The 16,782-nt window shown below is 34.7% G+C and overlaps 1 long non-coding RNA gene across 1 annotated transcript; it reads right to left on the bottom strand.

The window, feature by feature from the left end:
- Positions 1-1,794: 1,794 nt before the first annotated feature.
- On the bottom strand, positions 1,795-8,463 carry LOC102028279. The gene is made up of 5 exons (XR_259944.2): positions 8,418-8,463; positions 7,295-7,435; positions 5,185-5,434; positions 2,245-2,429; positions 1,795-1,884 (listed from the first exon to the last, which is right to left on the bottom strand). It is a non-coding gene; the product is annotated as an uncharacterized LOC102028279 (long non-coding RNA).
- Positions 8,464-16,782: the final 8,319 nt, after the last annotated feature.

The raw sequence follows: 16,782 nt of genomic DNA on the forward strand, positions 1-16,782 counted from the left end.
TAAATAAATATTACCTCATTTTATAATATGTCCTATATATATGGAACTAGAGATATATCCATCTAAAGAAAAAAAATGATAAAATTGAATTTTATTATTTAAAAATTGTTTAAATGATGACATAGGAAATGTTTTCAACAATCAGTTTATAATTAGTTAAATAAATATTACCTCATTTTATAATATGTCCTATATATATGGAACTAGAGATATATCCATCTAAAGAAAAAAACTGATAAAATTGAATTTATGTTAATTCTAACACAGTCAATGTAAGAATTAGTGTCTTTATACACTATTTCTACATCTAGACCTTAGCTATGTAAAATGGTAATAATTTTTGACATCTCTTTAAATTTAAATCTGCCATTTGAAAGTTGATCTACTTCTATTAGCTTTGATTAAATAAATATCCTGTTACTGTATAAATGACATATGTATGTATTGGCTAATAAATCTATTTGTAGCCCTTAACAATCTTTCCTAACTTGTAAGTGCTATAAAGATGTCCTTTAATTTTTGTCACTGCAGTTATACTATACAAATTTATCAAAGAAATCTAAATTTGACCTAAGAGTAAAAAGATAAGAATGTAGGTGCAAAGATTTCCATATGGATGTAATGCTCATTATTGCTAACCTCATGGAAGTGTATATTACATACAACTGTATTTCCCAAACATACGTGTCATCTAGGATGAGGAGCTTAAAAAACATTACTGATAAAGCTGTGCTTGCTAATGGACACGTTCATGCTTATGTTTATGGGATTGTTATGTAATTATGTTATGATATTTAAATGTGACTAAAATTATGCACTTCACTTTAAAGATTGAAGGCTAGTACATTAGTAAATAAAATATATAAAATATAAGTATAAAATAATGTAAAAGCAAAAAGCACAAAATATAAGTACATTGTATTTAAAAAGCATATTGTAAAACATATTAGGGTAAAAGTTTATTTGTGCCATTTAATTTGTAATTGGATAAAAGTAACCAATTAAAAAGTTATTTATACTAGAAAAACTTTAAACACATTTTAAAGATTAAAATTAATGGTTCTAATATAATATTATCATATTGTTATGCTAAATTTTTTACTCTTATGGTAATGTAGGGTCATTAATTATGGGACAATTCCCACGCTTTCAAGAGAAGCCTTATGGTCAAGCAAAGACCCATCCTAGCAGGTGACACATCTGATGGAGGAAAACATTAAAATAGCTAAAAGGCTCTGTTTAGAGCTTCAGAAGTAATTCCATCATAAACTGACCTTAACAAATTTATTGAGAAAAAGAATAATTTTGATTAACACAGGTCATACTTTGACTTAATCGAGCAGGAAACTATATCCAAAATTTTTTAGACATAGAGAAAAAATAATAATAGAGAAAAGCAAGGGTAGATACAAAAAGGGGCTCCAAATGTAGCAGCTACTGATAACAGTCTCCAGCTGCACCTATAATTTATACCCGTAAAAAGTTGGATTATCAGCCTCACAAGCTATGCCAAAAATGTATCAGTCAGCTTCTCTTAATACATTCCTCTCATGTTATGAAACTACGCTTCAAATAACTCTTGGATAAAGATTTAGCTTCTTGTTTGTTATAATTAATATAAGAGGACATTGGTTTTCTTATTGATAAAACTGGGAAGGGTGGTTTTAAACTCATATTGTATTTGGATAAATTTCTCAGAATGAACAGAGGTTAATATCAAAGACAAAAAATCTTTATGCTAAATGTTAATGATGGCCATCATTTTTTGAAGACAACGTTCATCAATGGTCTACTGTTAATTTCTGGCCTGAGTCTATTTAGCCAGGTTATAGCATTACGCCTGTCTTAGTTACTTTCTCATTGTTGGGACAGAATAATCAAGACCTACAAGTAAAAGGAGGAAAAGTTTATTTAACTCACAGTTTGCAGAGATTTCAGTTCATAGCCAGGTGGATAAAGGCAGGGGAACATGGCAGAGGAGAAACAGTCCATGTCAAGGAAGGCAGAAGGAAAACAAAAATCACACAAAACAAAACAAAAAAGCAGCAATGAGCCTCCTTTTTCCATTTTATTCAATTCAGATGACAAGCCTAAGGGCCTGTGGGACGCACACCCAGGGTTGGTCATCTGTCTTCAATAAATCCATTCTGTCACACCGAGAATTATGCTAATATGATCAGTGGACTAATCCAATTTTTCCCACACCTTCATGCAGTATCACAAACCCTGGGTTCAGTCACCCACCTGTGCACACGTGAGACTCCGTGGGGGCATCTAGATGCTATAACAAATCCTTAGTGCCGATGACTTGGTAAAATCTCTTTTCTCTTTATAAAACTATCAGAAGATGAGCATTCTTCCTTTGTCTCTTTTAAATTAGGATAAGACTTTTGATCCCTGGAGAGGAAAGATCAATGCTACTTCTCAGCCTAAAGTAGATAAAGAATACAAAATATTGGGTCTTTTCTATTCCTTAAAAATAAGTAATCAAAATCTCAGAGTTGTGGGGCAGGATGAGGTAGGATAAAAAAAATAAAGTCTAGGCAAAATAAGATACAAGGAAAATATTAAAAATAAAAAAGGCAGCTTCAGGACATGAGCCTAGTTTATTTATTTATTTATTTAGTCCTTTATTTAATTTTTTCCCTTTTCTCAGAACATAATAAGCCTGGGCAATTCCCTTTCACCTATAAATGGGTTTGGCTACTCCCTTTCTCTTCTTACAAATGGTCCTCTTTGACCTATAAATAGACCACACTTTAATGTTTATATTATGATTTCCTATATATGGACAATTATTTAACTATGGGTGGATTATCTTCTCCCACCCACTATATAAGAATGAAGACTAGTGATCACAAAACTCTACACATTCCCACTAGAGAAAACACATAAAGATTCCCAGTTTCCAAGTATATTGTGTCCCATTTCTCTGAATACCAGCACTCTACTAGTGAGTGCATCCTAAAATCTCTACCTGATAAATCCCTTCCATACCTCTTACTTATGTCCTAAAAATTCTTTCTTTCATGGTGAGAGTCAGTGAACACACAAACTTTGTCTACAAAAGGGTGAGGCAAGGTCCTTATTTTAGCTTTAGGAGCTTCTCAGACACTGCCCAGTGACAATAAGAAAGAGATTGTTCTAAAGAAATTAATATCCAGTCACAGTGATATTGGACATTTGAGGAAGTCAGTACAAAAATGAGACACATCAAAATTGTGACTGGAGGTGAGTCTGAAGAGAGCCTATCTCAGAATGAAGTTTCAATAGCCAAGCCTGCCACCCTCCCTAGAGATGAACAATTTGAGATTATACTGAAACTAACAACCACCTGGTCCACTGAGCTCAGGCATCAAACACATAGGTGGGTGATCAGAACATCTGGAACCATACTCCCCTTCCTCTCCAGAAACACATTTGTTCTCTCCACATTTGCACCCTTGCTATGTGACTAGCTTTCCTATTGGATCAAGATGAGCTGAGCTACTATACTTGCAGGCTTGTAGGTTGAATGCAGTTTGATCCGAGTTGTATTCACATTGTGATTTTGCTATGTAAATTACTTCTAATTAAAGGCCTTGGAGGTCACTCACTCAGGACCCCTCCTTGAATTCCAAGAACTATTCTTTGTTTTTTGGTGGTTTTTTTTTGTACTGGGAATTGAACTCAGCACTTTGCACTTGCTAGGCAGGCGCTTGTGCCACTACGCAATCTCCCCAGCCCTCAACAACTAATCTCCATATTTCCAATAAACTCCCCTAACTTTCTCCTTTGAGTTGTGACTTCATTCCTCCCTGTCATAGGACCATGGAGCTGGCGCAACAGCTCCTTGCTACTTGTGCATTTCAAGCATCCTAAAGACACACCTGAACTTGTTTTGGTTATCTCCTGCATCAGCAGGCAGGCAACAGTGATAATCCTCAACTCACATACTTCAACATTTAACCCTGTCACCTTCCTATCTAGAGGCTGGACCTACATTCTTTTCCCCTGAGTCTGTTTGTGATATTCATAAGGCTTATAATATGTGACAAATGTTTTGCTGTGTGATTTCTCAGGGTAGGATATGAAAGACAATGAATCTTCTTTGTTTGTTGGTGTTTTCGCATACCTGACTGGTAAAATGTAACAAAAGTGGAATTCCAGAAGTGCTTATAGTAGTATGTCTTTCAGAGTAACATTTTTTGAAAAATTTAACCATTCACTGTGTATATTTTGATCATCCCTTGTATTTTTTTCTATTATATATATATGATATACATATATATATGAATCATAAGTGCATTAATCATGAGAATAAATATTTATCTTAAAATTCAAAGCTTTGAGGAACTTTGTTTCTTACAAATATATACAGTACACAAATTTGATATGGGAAGGGAGTGTGGCCATTAGAAAAGCTGAACCAGACTAAGGGAAACTCATGGCATTTGTTTTGGCAGTGAGCAGTGGGCAGAGAACAAAGTACGCGCAGGGCTTGAGGAGACGGGTAGCAGAAGACGCGGCTGCCCTGCTTGTGCACTTAGAGGGCAGTAAGTGGAACACTGGAGGTCAGAGAAAGGTAGATCCTTCTTATATGATTATGATGTATGGGCAGTAGTAATGGCCATTTCTTTTGATTTGGGGGCACAGTTTATCCACACTAGTTTAGAGCTATTTTAACATTCCCACTTACATTTGTGTATGCATATTGATATATGCAAAAAAAAAGACTTTTATACTTTATAGACAAATACAACACACTTAGACCAATAAAATATCTGTGAAAAATTATAAGAAAGAATTACTCTTTATTTCTACCCTTGTTTTTTTCATGTGGGAATGTTGGAATTTACATAAAAGATCACTCTTGCAAGGTAGGGTAGATTTTTAATGTCTATATAAAGCATGTCAGATTTCTTTGCCAACTTTGCCTGGACCATAGGGGTTCAGTGATTCTGTGCCATTTTTCTCACTCTTTTTATACCAGCTCTACCACCAAACTGTCATGCTGCTTCCACCCAAATACTTGTCCACCTGGAAAAACATGGGATGAAATACACTGTAGGAGATGAGATAGGAAGACTAAAGCTTAATTGGCCCCCTCTATGAGCACTATGTAGACAGGCAGTGTGCAAGCATGTTGACATGCTAGGAAAAAGGAAAAACAGCTGAGATCATGTTGTTTACCTGGACAATTACCTGGATGGTGGGGATGGATGAATTCTGCATAACTCTAATTGGTTGTACCGGTGTCTGAGTGAATAAAGCCAAGGTGTGCCATTCATTCAGGGATCCTTCTTGATGGCAGAAGAGAGCCCCCAGTCCTTCACATTTTAAACTATTCTGTGTTTGTTTGTGTTCCATCTTTATAGCCCCTCAGTCAAGTACAAGCTTGCAGGCAGGCTCCTGTAGATGGTGCCCAAAGAGGAACTTGACCAAAGAAGTCCACCTGGGGGAAAAGTTCAGTGAGTCAGTGATGGGGACTTCCTAAGCAGAGAGGTGCCAGCTGGCAAAAGAAAATGACAAAAGAAAAAGAAAAATGAAAAGGAAGAACATGAAGGCATGCAGTAGAGTCAGCCAGGGTAACGGGGCAGAGTTCATTGGCAGAAGCACAGCACTATACCACTTAGGTGGAAATTCTGGTGCACCAGTCTGGCGCCCAAGTTAGTACTCGGACGATGTGAGCATCCCATGTGGCAAGATGTTATCAAACATAGTCTTTGGATTCCTCAGATGGGCAAATTTGATGTAGAGTGGGGATCAAGTGAGAGATGATTTGGCTGTGGTGATACCAGGGAACTGGAATATCCCCTGAAATTTTCTCCACATGGAGCTTGGTTTGAGCAGTTCATAGTCCTTTAACTGCAGGAGAACGTCTAACAGTTAGTGCACACTTGATTGAGTGTGGGAATGAGGTTTACGATCCCTGTTCCCATTCTCTTTCTTCTCCTCCCTCTGTGGCTGAGACAGGAGTAGTGTCTCCTTATGAAAAATTTGTCAACCAGGGTGTGCTTAATGGAGAGCCCTTTTGGACATACACATTTCTAATTAATATTTACCCTGACTGTACTAATCCCCAACAAAATGCCCATGAGCACAATCCTTTGGAGTATAAATTGGTCAGAGAATTAAAACCCAGTGTCATGAACAATGGGATTCAGGGCCCTTTCTCATCGGACTTGTCAGAGATTGTCCTGGGAACTATGCATTTACCTTCTTTAGACATTAAGCATTTAGCTAAATCCTGCTTTTCTTCAGTGCAAAACTTAACTTTCCACAGTAATATTCAAGAGTTAGCAGCTGAGCAAGCTTGAAAGAATTGGGCAGCACAACACCCAGAGAGTATGGAAGAAATGCTGCAGGGAACAGGTCCACACTCAGACCTAATCTCACATTTAACCCTTCCAGGCCAGGCTGATCAGCAATAGGTCTCATAATGAAATGAGCTTCAGTAAATATTCCTGAAGACCATGTTCCCACTCAGTCATTTTTCCACATTCTTCAAGGCCTCCATGAGCCTTATGCCCAGATCTTAGCCTGATAGTATCTCTTGTTGGCAGATACCACATGCCCAGACACCAGAGATTACAGTGTTGCAGCTGGTTTTGGAGAATGTTAATAAGGGCTGTAAACAAGAACGAGGAAATGTCCCAGCGACTAAAACTCTTGGAAACTACTTGAAAGTAAGATGTGGCTATTGAAGACCATAAGTCCTCTGTGTTCACCCAAATTATATCTGATTTAATTAAACAACATCAGGCTTCTTCAAAAAGACATCGTTTCCTTCTTTCTCAGAGACTAAATGGGCTTTGATACCACATGGGTTATGCACAGGCCCAGAGAAAATTCAAACTCTCTCCCCTCAGAGTTACTTGCAAACTCTGGTCATGGAAAGCAGTTTGAGTCCAGAAATTAACATTAAGGACTCATTACAAATGCTGAATGGCTTCTAGAAATTCTTGGGGGACATTATCATCCAAAATGAGGAATTCCTACATGTCAGCTCAGCAATCTATATAAAGCACTGCAAGGAGATCCAGATTTGAATTCTCCTCATACCCTCACACCTGGGCCATTTAAAGAGCTTCAAATCATAGAAACTGCTTTCGCAAGTAACTGTTTCAAATTAGTTTGACTGCGCCTTTTACGCTAATCATACTGCCTGCTCCTCACTCTCCTACTGGAATTTTTGGATGGCTTTATCTTCCTAACAAGGATTTGACACACACCATACTGTGCTTCCTATTACTCTTGTACCACAGGTGTTGTGGCAGTCCTCAGAGATGGGAAAATGGGAGGGACCAGTTACCCTGTTGGCATGGGGTGGAGATTCACTTGAATTGCTGGAATGGACACACATTGTCCTCTAGAAGCATATGATCATGAAGAAGTCCTTTTCATGACATGGTCCTGAAGGAACTCAGCTCTCCTTTCCTTGATAAGATTTTTTCTGGCATAGAAAGAGATAGAACAGAATTAAAAATGCCCTTATTGAGGGCATGGAGAAGACCATAGTGGAAAGGAGGGACGTGGAGTTTCTGGGGAACTCTTTCGGGGGCCGAAGGCTAATAGGGCGAGGCTGGAGGCGGGGTTAAGGGGGTGGACTGCCTGGCATGGCAGACAGATTGGGCAGGAGCATGGGAAAAAGGAACAGGATATTACAAAAAGGGAAGTAGGAAGTCATAATTTCACTCCAAAGAAGGGTGGGGCTTAGCACATGGCCTAGAGTGGGCAGTGCCATATTGGTTCAGCAGCATGGTGACAAAGCAGGAGTCATGGAGGTAAGAAACCCATCACTCCTTACTAGTGAAAAATTTCCCTCAGATAACAATTGAAGAAAAACACTTAGGAAGCAGAAGGACTTGTTCATTGCTAGCACCTAGGTGAGAATAGAAGGCCTGGCAGCTACTGACGTCCCTCTGGAAGGTATCTCTGACTGTTGGTCACAGCTATAACCCTCCTGCAGCTGGAAGAAGCTAGCATGATTATCACCAATTACCCTTCATGACAGCTAAGGGTACCTCACCAGAGAGGGGGGTCAGTTAAGTTAATTATAATACAAGCAGTCAGATAGGGCTAGGCCCTCAAAAAGACCCAATACAGATATACTACAACCGTCCATGGCTATGTAGTCATTAAAGGTCATACCTCAAGACAAAAGAAAAAAATTATTACAGAAACATACTTCCCCAAGGGATAAACAGCAGTGATTGTTATCCGACTACTGGTATTGTGAAACAAAAAGGGGCAGAGGTGGGGGGTAGGAGGACTGAGGTCTAAATATCGTCCTCTGTGAGCACTGAGGAAGGCAGCCTCTAAGTGTGCTGACATGCTAGGGAAAAGGAAAAATAGCTGAGATCCTGTTGTTTTCTCAACAAGTGCCATGGATGGTGTGAGGCAAATGAGTACCGTGTAACTATAATTGCCTGTACCCCTGCCTGAGTGAGTGAAGCCAAGGTGTTGGCTTCTACAGTCTGCACCTTGTCAGCGGTCCCTAGACTGTAACAGTTACAACAGTTACAATGATACAGCAGTTACAACAGTTATGATGAAATACAGCATGGCAGAATAACCACAGCCCCAACAAAACAAACCACAGCATCCTAAAATAAATCAAACCAAGCAACACCCACTCACACACACATACACACACACACACACACACACACCATTTACTGTATTGAATCATCCTATGTCTATCACATTGCCAAGCAACTTTCATTTATTTCATTAGTTTTCTAACTATGGAAATGAGGAAATGGAGGCACAGAGGTTTAAATAAACTCTTAAAGTTTACACATCTATTAACTGATGGAATTTGTAAATACACAAATAAAAACAGATAACCTGATTTTAAAATCCAAATCCTTAACCAGTAAGATATAGTGCCTCTTGAAAGTGGTAACTGGAATATAAAAGAATGGTCTTTCAATTTATTTTCTTCAGATTAAGAAGTTACTTGAGCCAAGAGGTCTGTTAATTACAGTTGCGTAATTATAAAGTTTTATAAATGCATATGTATATATTATGGAGTTATTTGATCATTTTGTTAGATTCTTAGAAGAATCATACAAGAGGTCATAGTCTGAGTACCAATATTAAAGTTTCAGAATAGAAATCTTGCTCTACCTCAGGTATAGAATAATACAATTGAAAAGAGAATAAATGCCTCACTACTTTACCATTTGTTTCAATCTGAATTTTAAAAACATGTATTTATTTATACTAAGCAATCATGAAATCCTAACAGACATTCAGTCTACAATGAAAAGAATAGAACTCGGGTGCATTTGAGTGTTGTTTAATTTAATACTATTTTTTTAAGAAGTGTATTTCTTTTGAGAAAGAGGAAGCTTATCAGGAGAGAAGCTGTATAAATTATTTTCTTTGTGAACTCATCATCAAAAAAAATATAGAAATATAAAGCCTTTTGCAGTTGTACTTGACAGAATAAACTAAGGCCTTAGGACAAATAGAAGCTTTCTTAAGCCTTTTGCTTCCCTCCTGTGTTAAGATGTAAGCAGTGAGCTAGTTGTCTGTGCTCAGAAGCATTACATAGGAGCCAGCACTTCATGCTTTGTCTAATACATATGGATGTGGTAGGTTTCCATGTGGAAAGTAGCTCTGCCACTGGTGTAGGAGAGGAAATGAGTTGTTTCATTCTAAGCTAAGGCCAGGAAGGTCAGCAAGATGAATGCCCTTTATTTCATGATATGATAGCAACTGTGGCTGGAAGCTTAGGCTTCAATCCAAGCAGAACAAGAAAAAAAAAAAAATAGAGAAACATGAGACAGTGAAAACATAAAAGAAATCAATAGACTAAATGAGGTAATTTTTGTTTTTATTTTATTTTTGTATAATAAAGGAATTGGTTGTTATCTGACCTATAAAATCCATGAGAACTAAGTGAATATAACACCTCTCATTACCTAAATTTTCTCCAACACAATTATGGCATTAAAATATTAGTAATAGTAACAATTTAGGAAGCCAACAGCAATGGAATTAATGACCTACAGGGAGAATCATATCATGGAAGCTTAGATAGTCTGATTTTTCTTGTTCATAAGGAATTTTACTTCATACTTAATAGGAAAAGAAATGCCAAATAGCATTATATTTATGATTTTAGCATAAAATTTCTACATTGTCAAAAATGTTTACAGCCAAAAAGTTTAAACGTCTCAGAGTATCAATCTTCATAGCTTTCTTAAAATGTATTTATGGGGCTCTATATCATGCTACTGAATAATAAATTTGATGTAGATACTTGTAATGTCTAAAATAATATATAAATCTTTTAGAGAGTTTCATTTTTGTATATATTATGAAATCAATGCTTGATAACTGACACAAACATTAATTATACTGATTTCTAAACCAGTGGTTCTTTGATTTAGTGCTCAAATACTAAATTCACAAATGATTAAGAAAAATCTTTAGATATATTCACTATAGTAGGTTTGTCATTATTAATATAAACATGCTTTTCAAAATATTGAATATTCATATTATTAGATAATCTAGGATTTAAAAATATTAACTTTCCCTAATCTGGGATACATAAATCTTAAATATTAAATTTACACAAAAATAAATGTTAAGAGTTTAACTACATACTAAGAGACATTGGAAATATGAAGAAAGAAATTTAAAAATTGAATATAAAATTTGTTTGAAACAGAATATGAGTTGTGTAATTATTATGGTAAAAAAATAAGGTATCAAAAGTATATAATCTGTATACAGTCATAGACATACAGCATGGATTTTCCCTGGGCAGTTAAATGAAGCTTCTTAAAAGAGATTATGTATAAATTAAGCCTGGAGGAATAAATTGCTTGATCAAATCTATGTTTTGGTAAGATAATTCTGATACCAATATGAAGAATATATGAACACTGATAAAAGCTGCAGCCAAGAATATTTCATTTGCAACATTATAAAATTAAAATTAGAAAATACAGAGAAGACGAGTTATTGGTTCAATGAACACACAAATGCATATTAGCTACATTCAACATTTTTTACATGTTACCAAATTTGCTATATTTACATGAAATAATTCCTGATTCTACTGAAAATAAAGATTAAAAATTCATTAGTATTTGATTTACATGGATGATTATTAAAACCTTCTTAAAACAGTTCATACTCCATTGTTCATAAATGTTATTATTAAAAATAAATTTTATTAGTATTAAAAATGTATTTTATACTTTTTTCAATATTTATACATTGTATGAGAGATACCTCTGTAGCCTCCCTGAGTCCCAAAATTGACCTTTCTCCAACATTTTCCTCAAGGTATTGCTTTTTTAATTTTTATTTTTTTTTTATTTTAAAAATAAAAGGAGGAAACATTAACAGACGGACAACCTTCTACAAAATAGCAAAAGAACAGTATAGACAATACAGAGTTACAAACAAAGTGGCAGGAAATTAACAATCCTTGATGTGTTGTATATTGATATCTTCAAAGTGGTTTCTCATGAAAACAGGTAGAGACATGCAATATTGATCTATCAAGGACTCACTGACAGTTTCTTTCAGCAAAGAAATAGAAGACAGTAGAACAGCCATGTTAACTATCCTGTATATACATACATACAAACTTTCTCCTTCTTTCCCTTATCTTTTCCCACATCCCAGTTGCCCTTTACCCTTGAGTGTTTTCCTATTATTTCACAATGTCTGTCATACCTCCTAGTTTAAATTAACTCTCAGGTTTTACCTAGTGAAATAATGTGGTGCTTGCATATGTAGGTATGATTTATTTCACTTATGAGTATGGTCTCTGGTTATGACCATTTACCTATAAAGGCCTCGATCTTGCTTTATAGCTGAGTAATATTCCATTATATAAAAGTACCACAATTTTCTTACCCAATCGTTGGTGGATGGATATTTGGGTTGCTTCCACAATTTAACAGTTACAAATTGTGTTGCTATGAACATAGGTGCACATATATAGCTGTGATATGATGTTTTTAGATCTTCTAGGAAAATACCCAGAAGGGCAATAGCTGGGTTGAATGGAACCTCTCGACCTAGTTTGCTGAGGAATCCCCAAACTGATTTCCACAGCAGTTTCACCAGTTGCATTCCCACCAGCAGTGAAGAAGGGTTTCTATTTCTCCACAGCCTTGCTACCATTTGTTATTGGTTGATTTCTTAATGCTAGCCATTCTTACTGGGGTGAGATGGAATCTCAGTGTTGTTTTAATTTGCGTTTTTGGAATTACTAATGATGTTGAACATTTTCTCATGTATTTATTTGCCATTTGTATTTCCTTATCTGAGAAGTGTGTATTCATCTCCGCTGCCCATTTTTGGATTGGGTCTTTGAATTTGGAGGGGCTGATATTTTTTAATTCTTTATATATTCTAGATAGAAGCCCTTTGTCTGAGGGACGGTATTGTTTTTTTTTTTAAATAGACAATTGCTACTGTCTTGTAAAATGTCGCACAGTTGTATTCATCTCATTATCTCTTTGGATATGAATAAATGGAGTACTTCACCTCTTGTAGTTCCAAGAAAATGGAAGTTAGAGTTAAAGAATTGATTAGGTTCAGATGAAACTTTGTTTGATATTGACTAATCACATGCTATCAGGAAATATGTAATATCTGTGGACCATCTAGTATCAAATATTAAACTACTAATGTATTTGTTTCAAATAGCAATAAACATGTCTTTGAATTTTAAGGTACACAATTCACCTTGTGAGTAATAAAAACTGTTCAAGGTGTTATGTTAGGATCATATGACAGTAAATCTCTCACAGATTTGTATTTTTTAAATGAGATCATCATATATTGCCTACAAAAAACTAAATTTGTTATATTTCTACACAGTAAAAGTAAATAAGCATGGCAATGACATTTTAGTGACAGACATTTGGTGTTACCTGTAGAAAAATTGGAAGCATTTCTGTTATCTAAAATATGCACAATGCCACACTGATCTCAGTGCCCTCTCTAAAATTTTCTGCTCATAATCTGGGCCTGAATCAACTATTTGAAACTAAGATTGGTCTTTAGACCAACCTAACCCCTAAACCAAAAGGAATATAAAATAGAATCATAAAAACACCATTACTTTTATATTAGTCTAAAAGAAAGTCAAGATAAAGGGAAAAATGAAATAATGATGGAACATATAAAAACAGCAAGAAGGTACATTCAAATCTCACCATATCAATATTCACATCATTGTAAATTGTCTAAATAACTAAAAGCAGAGACTTCCAGACTGGATAAATGAAGCTTGTATAAGAGAATGCCTCAGCAAATCCAGTCTTAGCAACTGTGGAACAACTTAAACTCTCATGCACAGCTACTGGCAAGGTGAAATGGTACAAGCATTTGAAAATTTGTTGACAGTCTCACTAAATTTACAGAGATATCTACCATAATCTTCAGCCATTCTCTTATTTCTGTTTACTAAAAAGAAAAAAAAGAGTATACCACACCAAACTATTCATATACAAACTTTACTAACCATATCTTTTATAACAAAACATAGAAAATAAGCCAAAGTCATCAACTGACAAATTGGTCTATTGCAATAAGTTATTTTTATAAAATGAAAATGAAGGAACTATTAATGCTTGAAACCATTAATGAAGCTGAAAATATATTCAATAAAACAATAAGTATCTCTTCATAAAGGATATAGGAAATAAAAATGACCTAGTCTGATAGAAACCAGATCAGTGATTGCATAGGGATAATAGAAATACTATGCAAGGGAAACAGATTAAAACTATGCAGAAGAACACGTAGATGATGGCTATGTTAATTATCTTAATAGTGATATCTTCAAGAATGCATAAATGAAAATATACATTTTATCCATTGCATATATACCTTGTATATATACATGCTAGATTTGTCTCCTTGAAGTTTGAGAGATGAGACGTTTGTCTTCTCATTCTAGTTCGCTGTTGCTTAAATGTTGCTCCAGGAGACATTATTTTTGGTACGAAGAGAAACATAGTAAGTATATGATAGAATACTTGTAGCACAAAAGGAACTGGTCCATTTCATGGACAGTTTAAGTCAGAGTTTGAGTGAGGATGTGTAGTGTAAATCACCAACTGTACAGCGATATAAAATCATGACTACAGTATTTCATTTCCTCCCAACAAGAGGTGGCTTCTATATTCCCTTCTTAGAGGCTCCAATCTCTGTTATGCTTGTAGAATATTCACTTTGGAGGCCTCATCACCTATGTAAAAAGTTGTACTACTTACCACTCATAAGGTATGAGCAGTTTAAATCACATGGAGAAGTTCCATATAGATTGGCATTCCTAGGTGATCTTGATGTACAGGTCATCTCATCCTACAAGAAACAAACATGCATGGAATTCTCAAACAGTTCTCCCCACCGTTGCAAACCCCACTTGGAGCTATTCCAATCTTTCCAACTCAGGCCCCAGATATCATGAGGTAGATGTCCTCGCACATGTGCCTGATCAGAATTCCCATCATACACAGTAAAATGCTTGTTGTATGCTACTAATCTGGAATTGTTTTATGGGAATATCTGAAATAAATAATAGTTATTTAAGAAATTAAATTGATTTCATGTATTTGTGTATAGTGATAAGATTAAATGTAATAGTCATGTAATAAATTACAAACTGTTGTTCTTAAATATATGACTTAGTGTTTCATAGCTACACTATTTTTAAACTGCTTTAGTGATTTAAAAGAGACATTACATTTGGTATAAATCATCTTATCACCTTCCTATTTATGAAGATTTATCTTTACTTCTTAGTCTTCCGAGATTCAAGAAAATAGAAGACACAGTTGCAGACAGCATAATTCTACCTTTGGAAGTGTCTTAAAATTCCATGAATATTTGCATTCATATGAGTCTTTTGATGACTTAGGTTTCTTCTCTTTAGGCAGGCACATAGTGTTAATATCTTAAGAATAACAAAGACATGAGTAAATATTATGCTTATATAATCTGTCCTTGAACAATAATTAGCAATTAGCTTGTTTGAAAATTCATTTTAGTTTTAATGTTTAAGTGTCAGCAAATATAAATATAAGCACTAAAGCTATTGAATTCAAAATATTATCCAGAATTCATCCTATTTCGATAGCTCAGAAATGCTATTTAAAGGGAAATAACTTTTGTTAATTATTTCCTTATTTGTTGTTTCATTTATACAACATGCTTTTTGTTATTTGTTATTAACACCAAATTTTGAAGTTGAACTTCCTGAGTTATACAAGATTAAATTATTCCTAAGGTCATAATGTTAGTAAATGCCTAACCTGAAGTTTAATGCTACAGTTTCCTAATTCCCAAGATTTACATATAAAACACTTCATTTAGGTATGATTTGCAAAAAGCAGTCAAGAAATGTTAACTACAATTGAAAACATTATTACTGAGATCAGTGTGGCAGTGTGCATATTTTAGATAACAGAACTGCTTCCAATTTTTCTAGAGGTAACACAATACGTCTGTCACTAAAATGTCATTGCCATGCTTATTTAGTTTTACTGTGTAGAAATATAACAAATTTAGTTTTTTGTAGGCAATATATGACGATCTCATTTAAAAAATACAAATCTGCAAGAGTTTTACTGTTAAAATAACTATTTGTAAATGTTTAAGGCTGGATTATTGATATCAAAGGTTAAAAAATTATGGAAGTGTAAAAAAACACCTCAGGCTTGATCTGCATATTTTGCTCCCTAATCTTTTCCATTGCCATTTACTTTATTTTTAAAAGATAAAGATAAATAGTATTTTGAAAATTGACAGTGTTTGTATATTAAAGAGAAAGTGAAATCTATGTTCTTTTCATGAATATTTAATATAATTTATTAATATTTATTTTTGACTTTTATATGAACTATTAATTTGCTTTATTTAAAACCATAATAAAATGAGACTTTACATGGAAGGTGAGTAGAATGTCATTTACCACGCGGAGGTTTTATCTGGGGAATAGCATGTTTTGTATCTCAGTTGTATATTGGGACTGGTGATGTATGTAGCTTCTAACCAAAATTCTAAAGCCTAACTGACAATTTAATGAATATCAAACAGATATTTGTTGTGCTCAAGTATTGGATATTCCTTTGTTAAATGTTGATTTCCTATTCCAAGAGAATTAAAGTATTATGTATAATCTAATATCATGCTTTGAAGTCTACAGCTACTCCAATAGATTTACCAAAAAATTTGGCTTGTTTTATTTTTTCCATGGAGAATTTCAGACTACAGAAGAGGACATACATTAAAACTCTAAATTTCACTGTGCTGTGATGAAGCTTTTGGTTCTAGCAGTTGAAATCTGTCAATATGTAGAATGGATAGTTTGAAGGAGATGATTTGATAGATTCTATTTCATAAGATTGCTGTTTTGTAGAGTGGACTTTGGTACCACTGAGTTGATCCAAACAGTTTATTGGATGAGGGAAGGAATACACAAAAATTGAGTGAATATGTCAAAACCTAGTGCTGCTTTTGTAGTAGCCATGCTGCTGTGATTTTGAGGATAAGGAAAATGTACAACCTGAATACATTTGTCTCTGCAATTTCATGCTTCAGACAACTCAAGAAAGTGTCCTTTATTGTAAGGATAAAGTGTTCTCTCTCTTTCTCTCTCTTGTTCTCTTTCTCTCTCTCTCTCTCTTCTTAATATCCTATTAAGGTATTTTGAAATTGTTTACTTTATAATTAGGTTCATTTAAATTTCAAAGAAAGAATTCTATGAAGTGTGACTACACAGAGATACACGTTTTTCATCTTATGTAACTT

The sequence above is a fragment of the Chinchilla lanigera genome, unplaced genomic scaffold (genome assembly GCF_000276665.1).
Source record: "Chinchilla lanigera isolate Chin_1 unplaced genomic scaffold, ChiLan1.0 scaffold00010, whole genome shotgun sequence".
Taxonomy (NCBI): Eukaryota; Metazoa; Chordata; class Mammalia; order Rodentia; family Chinchillidae; genus Chinchilla; species Chinchilla lanigera.